This window comes from Lactuca serriola, chromosome 8, assembly GCF_051521515.1.
Source record: "Lactuca serriola cultivar US96UC23 chromosome 8, Lser_US96UC23_V15, whole genome shotgun sequence".
In the NCBI taxonomy this organism is placed as follows: Eukaryota; Viridiplantae; Streptophyta; class Magnoliopsida; order Asterales; family Asteraceae; genus Lactuca; species Lactuca serriola.
Window position 1 is genome coordinate 313,821,231 of NC_136415.1, and position 6,545 is coordinate 313,827,775.

A 6,545-nucleotide genomic window follows, 5' to 3' on the forward strand; every position below is an offset into this window, starting at 1 on the left:
TTAAGTGTTATGTGTGCTTGTTATCTATGTTCTTGATATCTATGTTGAAAAAACCGAATACACATGTTTTATTTGATTCAAGTTGTATATGTATTTTATACCTACAAAAATATTAGGTAAAGATGGGTAGATGAATGATGAGGGATGAAAGATGTTATAGATGAACATTGGCAGCTATGAATTTAGTGCCCTATAAATAATAATATTGGTAGCTGCGCCACAACCTCTGGTTGTCTTTGAACTACGATTTACTCTAAACATCCTTGCAGCTGCACCTAAAGGATAATATTGATAGTTGTGCCTAATAGAGAACATCATAATCCAGGTAGTTGCGCCTAAATGATAATATTGGCAATTGTGCGTAATAGATAACATTTGCAGTTGTGCCATTGGCGGTGATGGAGCTTCGTGCTTGTTCCTTAGGAGAATCCTTAGTAATGAATAAATGAAGAATAGATGATTCTTAGGGTAGATCATTAAGAAAAAAGTAGACAATGAGGATAGGTAATTAGGTTAATTGTTTGGTGATGATACATAATAACTTTAGTAATGTAGGTTGAAAACCCTATGTACTCACCAGGTTTCCCAACCTGACCCACTCAATTTATTTGTATCATAGGTGTCCATACGAAGCTACCTTACATTGCGAGATTAAAGGAGATGCAAATCACTACTGGAAACGAATTTAAGGTCTGCTTATGCTTATGTTTCTGTATTGATGATGATAACCGAATATCTTAATATAAATAAAGTACATTTCTTCAGAAATGCTTTGACAATAATATTATGATGTTTTTTTGGTAACAATTTCCGCAATACTACTTTTCAAAATGGTTACTCTGATTTTAAATAAGCATAAATAAATTTTTTGAAATGACCGTGAATTTGGGGATGTCATAGTTGGTATCACAACATTAGTTTAAGAAAACTGGGAATTTTAGGAAATTTCTAGACATAAACTTAGAATTCTAAGCGATGATTGTCAGATGAGTGCCTGATATATTCTAGACACGAGCAGTAGCTTATTTTAGGGAAGATGTCTAAATTGCTTTGCTATGCTAAATGATTAATGTGATAGCTATAAAGATGCCTTATATGTTATTCTTTGATCAAAACGATTGTTTGTTGCCGACCAGATCTGGAAACTTTATGTGTTCAAAATTCTAAATGTATACTTACGAAATTAGAATTAGCATGCAACTTTTCAGAGTGACAAAGAGGACTACAGGTCAAACATAAACAAAGATCTTAAAGCGCCTACTTTAGTGTATAGATCAACATGGTGAGAACTCAAAGCAGGAACGCTAATGGAAATGCTAATCAGCGGCCTGTGATTGAGCGTGCACCAGAAGTAGCAGCTACACCCGAACTAATCACTATGGCAGGAGTACAAGCAATGATTCAGATGATGTTGGATCACCAGATGGAAGAGAAATGGATTATACTTCAACATAATAGGGATGAACATACTGTGCCTGTTGAACACCATGAACCGAATGAGGGTTAGTCAGAAGAAGGAAACTACAGCTGAACCATTGACCAACCTGAACCACCAGTGGTTGGAAGGAATAACCAAGACGGGGGGAATGATAGGGATGGGTGTATGCATAAGAACTTCTTGACTCTAAACCACTGATTCATTCGGGAAGCCCAAATATAGTGGAGATTATGGAGTGGATCTCGGAGATGGAAATGGTATTTGAAATCTGCAACTGTAGTAACAAGCAGAAACCTGTCTTCGCAGTCTGACAATTATAGACTGGAGTTTGAAGCTGGTAGAAGTTATTAGCAGAGACAATGCCAAGAAGAGAATCCCTAAGGATGTCTTGGGAAGAATTCATGGAGCAGCTGAAAATGCAGTACTGCTTTGAAGTAGATCTGATAGACCTAAACAACAAGTTTCAGAACCTAAAGAAAGGGAAAATGTGCGTTGATGATTATGCCATTGTATTCACTTAGAGGATGAAGTTATTCCCTACTTGGTGCCTACTAAACTCGCCAAGATAGAGAAATTCGCTAACGGATTGCCATCAAACTTTGGACCAATACTAAAAATGCAAGCACTTTGACGACAGCCATTAGAGCAACTAAGAATGTGGAGACCCAGTTAAGGGAATAGGGTCTGGAGAGAGCTAAGGTAGGAGAGAAAAGGAAGTTTGATGGATCTTAAAGGTCCAACAAGAAGGACAAATTCTCGAAGTTTGGAGGAGGATGAGGAGGTGAAGCAAGATGGTGCGATAAGTGCAACAAGAAACACTCTGAAAAATGTGGCGGGGAGGTGACTTGTTTCATGTGTGGGAAGATCGGGCATTATACCAATGAGTGTACATTCAATAAAAGGGTGTGTTACGAATGTAATGAAGAAGTGCACTTCAAGCAAGACTGCCCAAAGAGGGAAGAGCTACAAATCCAAATGTACGGCTGGAGCCAATGGCAAGAGCATTCCAGATGATCCTTAATGAAGCAGGCAAGGACACAAGGGATTAGGAGTAAGGATCAATAAATTAGCCATATAGATAGTATCATATGGTGTAGCCTATTATAAGAGGCATAATACGGGGTGAACTTGAATACCCATGTAATCATTTCGAAAAATAATATAAACCTTAGTTATGTTATCCGATGTGTTAAATGACTAGATGAAATTCTTTTATGGTGACTTCGAAAACTGCTAGACAATAATTTGGACGAGTATGTGTAGAGGTGAATGCTAGTAGAGGCCTATACTACTGGAAGCACAAGACTCGCACTTGGATCAGGGAAAGTCACAAGGTTAAAAGAAGCTAGTAATTGATTTCCTTTTTTGTTCAAGTATGACGTTACCATAATTTCAGTAATAAATCAAAAGATGATTGTTATTCCGAACCTATTGGTCATATAAAATCGAGTCTGACATAGATACGTATGTTATGTGGTTTAGAGAACCAAGTTCGATGTAGCATCTGACTTAAGCCAGAAGACTAAAGTGAATGGTAATTGAAGTGATCAATAGAAGTAACGTGATCATTGTTAAGGTAAGAGCTCTTAGCTAGAAATGCTACTTTGTATGAAAATTTTATATCACATTAGAACATGAAGGAAGGTTTCTTCCGTGATAGTATTTGACCATTATAGATAAGAGTCTAGTTAATTGTGTTTCTTTTGCGTTATGCCAACAAAGGTTGTTAGAATATGACCATTCGAGTTGTTGTTGTAGCAAAAGTGAAGACCTTATCTTGGGTTGAGTCTATGACCCAATTTTAAGAAGGAGTAGGAGTCTGCAATGAGAAATGAGTTTTTAGCTTGTAGATTATGAGCGAAGGTCCAATAGTGATTGAAGAGCAGTTGCAAGTTTGAGCACTACCATCAACTATGAAGTCTGAAGAGTTTGACAATCGTTAGGCAAGCCATAAAAGTAACAATTGATAAAAATATGCATACGGATGTTTTTTGTGCATCTGTGTCCAAGTAATTTAAAGGTGGTCAAGATGATCAATTAAAGAGTGACAAGTTAATCATGCCAGCAAAGAGGAAAAGAAACTATTGAGTTTAGCAACCGTTGTTGTTGCTAGTATTACCCTCTTATACTGTACACATGCATGTTGATAAATGACTTCGTGCTTGTCGTGATCTTGTTCAGACCAAGATTTTGAGAAAGAAGATTAAAAATCATGCTAAAGTCATTAATATGAGGATCATAAGCTTCTTTCAAAGAGAAAGAAGATTAAAAATCATAGAGACAAATCCGACATGGGCTTTGATTGGTTGTAAGTAGCAGCAGAAAACATTTTGAACCCAAGTGAGGGAGAACCAACCATTAAGGAAAAAGTGTGAAAGACAACTCTTACTTGAAAATAATAATAATAATAATAATAATAATAATAATAATAATAACAATAACAATAACAATAACAATAACAATAACAATAATAATAATAATAATAATAATAATAATAATAATAATAATAATAATGATAACTAGATGAGGAGCCCCGCGTTGCGGGGATGGATGTAAACATATATGATCATTATTTTTAGCATCTTATGCTTCTTATGAATATGAAGGATTATGTAGTAATTTATGGACAATTTTGTTTGGAATAGCTATGAATTTTGTAAAAAATATTATTTACCTGTAGCATGCATACTACTCTGTTTAAGTGTTAATGATCTATTGTTGAGTCTACATCAATACGCATATTTGCAACTTAATGCGGTAAGAGTTAGTTGAAAGCATGAACGTCACATAGTTGATATTAGTGTGAAGACATAGTATATATTACATCCGATGCTTATCTGTTTAGATGATAATATAAGATCATTCGTTGTTACATGTGGGGAAGGTCTTTCAGGATCTTGGAATACGCTTCCATGGTTGCAGTACTGAGTCAACAAATTAGTTGCCTATAAAAATTGATTATAAGATGTTAATGAATCAATGACCTATCAAGAAAATAAAAAATTACAACTAACATCGGGTGTCTACCTGAGACTTTGCAATAGTCGACACAATCAACTCCATTTTCTGAATGGGTTTAGCTTTAAATACAAATCTTCATCCACTAACCTGCAAATTCAATCAGAAATCCAATTCTATGGTCAAAATTATACTACACTATAAACAAAGTCAATGACTTTAGTCAAAAACGTTATTACAATGCTTGTTAATGGGAAAAAGGTCATTATTGGAAAAATGTTGCATTTATTTAGTTGGAGTTCCACTTGTCTAAAACAGTATGTAAATAAAGAGTATAAAAACAATCAATATACATATTGAAAATAGAAAAATTAATAAACAAAACAAAGAGACTTTATTCAAGGAAAATATTGAAATGATGAAATAAAGGGAAAAATCAAGACCTGATAATGAAAAGTACTCTCATTGATGAAGATTTGGTAACGGATGTTCCTTTTTTGCCATTTCAGTTGCTGTTATCTCTAAAGACCAAATATTCGCCTCCACGTTCAATTCTTGCTTTAACCACCACCAATCACTTTGGTAAAACCTGCTTCCTTCTTCATAATTCTCCACGAAATCATTATTTACTACAAAAACCACAAGAGAAAACCTCAACAGTAGAACATATGAAATCCCAAATGAAAAAAAAAGTCGAAATCAAGTAAATTGGATTTAATTGTTTAGAAATTGAAACACCTAGAGATGTGTATTAAACCCATTTCAACTTTCAAAGATGGAGCGCATCTATTTCAGGAAGAGTCTGGAGTCTGGGTCCCTCTCCTTTGAGCAATTGTGAGGAGGGTGACAAGCTATAATTAATCACAATTGGCTAGCATAACGGTGAACATAAGAAAAAGCAAACACGTGGACAAAATAAAAGAAAATCGAGGATTTGTGTGTCTCCGAGAAATCATCGGCATCAGACCTTTAAGAGCTTTATGACCACCGGTGTGAGTTCCATCAAGTTCAGAGACGGTCCAGAATCACAAATTCTTTACAAAAAAAAAACATTTTACAAAATTCCAAGACCAATTACTAAATTTTAAAAAAAAAATACCTGCATAGGAACGGTGACAGGTGTAAACGGACACGAAAGCGTATGAGAACCTTGAAGACGGTCGCATATGGTCTACATTCGTGTACGTATTTGATTTGATTGTCGATGTAGGAATTGGAAGCGGTGACCGGTAGGTATGGACCTAATCGTTTGAATGGAAAAAAAAACTTTTGTAAAATGAGAGTATACCCGTAATTTTTTCAACAACAAATCTTAAGCAAACAACTTTCAATTCTATGACATAATAAGTTAATAACCATCTGCAAGTGGTAGAGGGCTACCAACAAAATTGACAGATATACCCTTACAAATCATATTTATCAGCAGCAACTAACAACTTGGCTATCAATAAATTTTCCGGATAAATTCAAAAAGTGTTGCCTGTCATATACACAAAGTAGCATAAGCGTAAGTCAATCTCTTTTTAGGCTATCTAATAATGAATATAAATAATGTAATACAAATTATATCTGGATTTCATGATATTGTCTGCGTTTTACCTTTTTACTGTCGCATATTCCGTCGTTGTTGCTATTTTTTTACCATCTAAAGAACCGAGTTTGAGTTTTCGTGGGGCCATCACGCGTCCATCTACTTCTGTCATGTTCATACCAACTTCCACTTCAAAATTGTTACAAATTATAAAAAAACATGTATAAAATATAAAATATACATCAAAAATAAATAAATAAATAAATATGCTTGGCTTCAAGCTTAAATTGTGAAAGCTAACGATCTTCTCAAACACCACTACATGATGTCGTTTCTTAAGACTTGAAAAGTACTTTTATAAACAGAAGGTTCATTTGGGCATTTCATAGAACACTTCATATGCATCTAAAATAGAAACATGTTAACCATATTTTGATTACCAACAATAGCCTTGTCAGTCCCGCTTTCCTGTTTTCAAATTAAAAATTTGAAATAAGTAGAAATACATAATTCATCTGATATTAGATATTTAACCTGTATGAGGGCAGCAACATTTCTTCTGCAGTACCGACTATCTTCCCAATCAGAATGATAGCTGAATTATAAAAAAAAATGAAT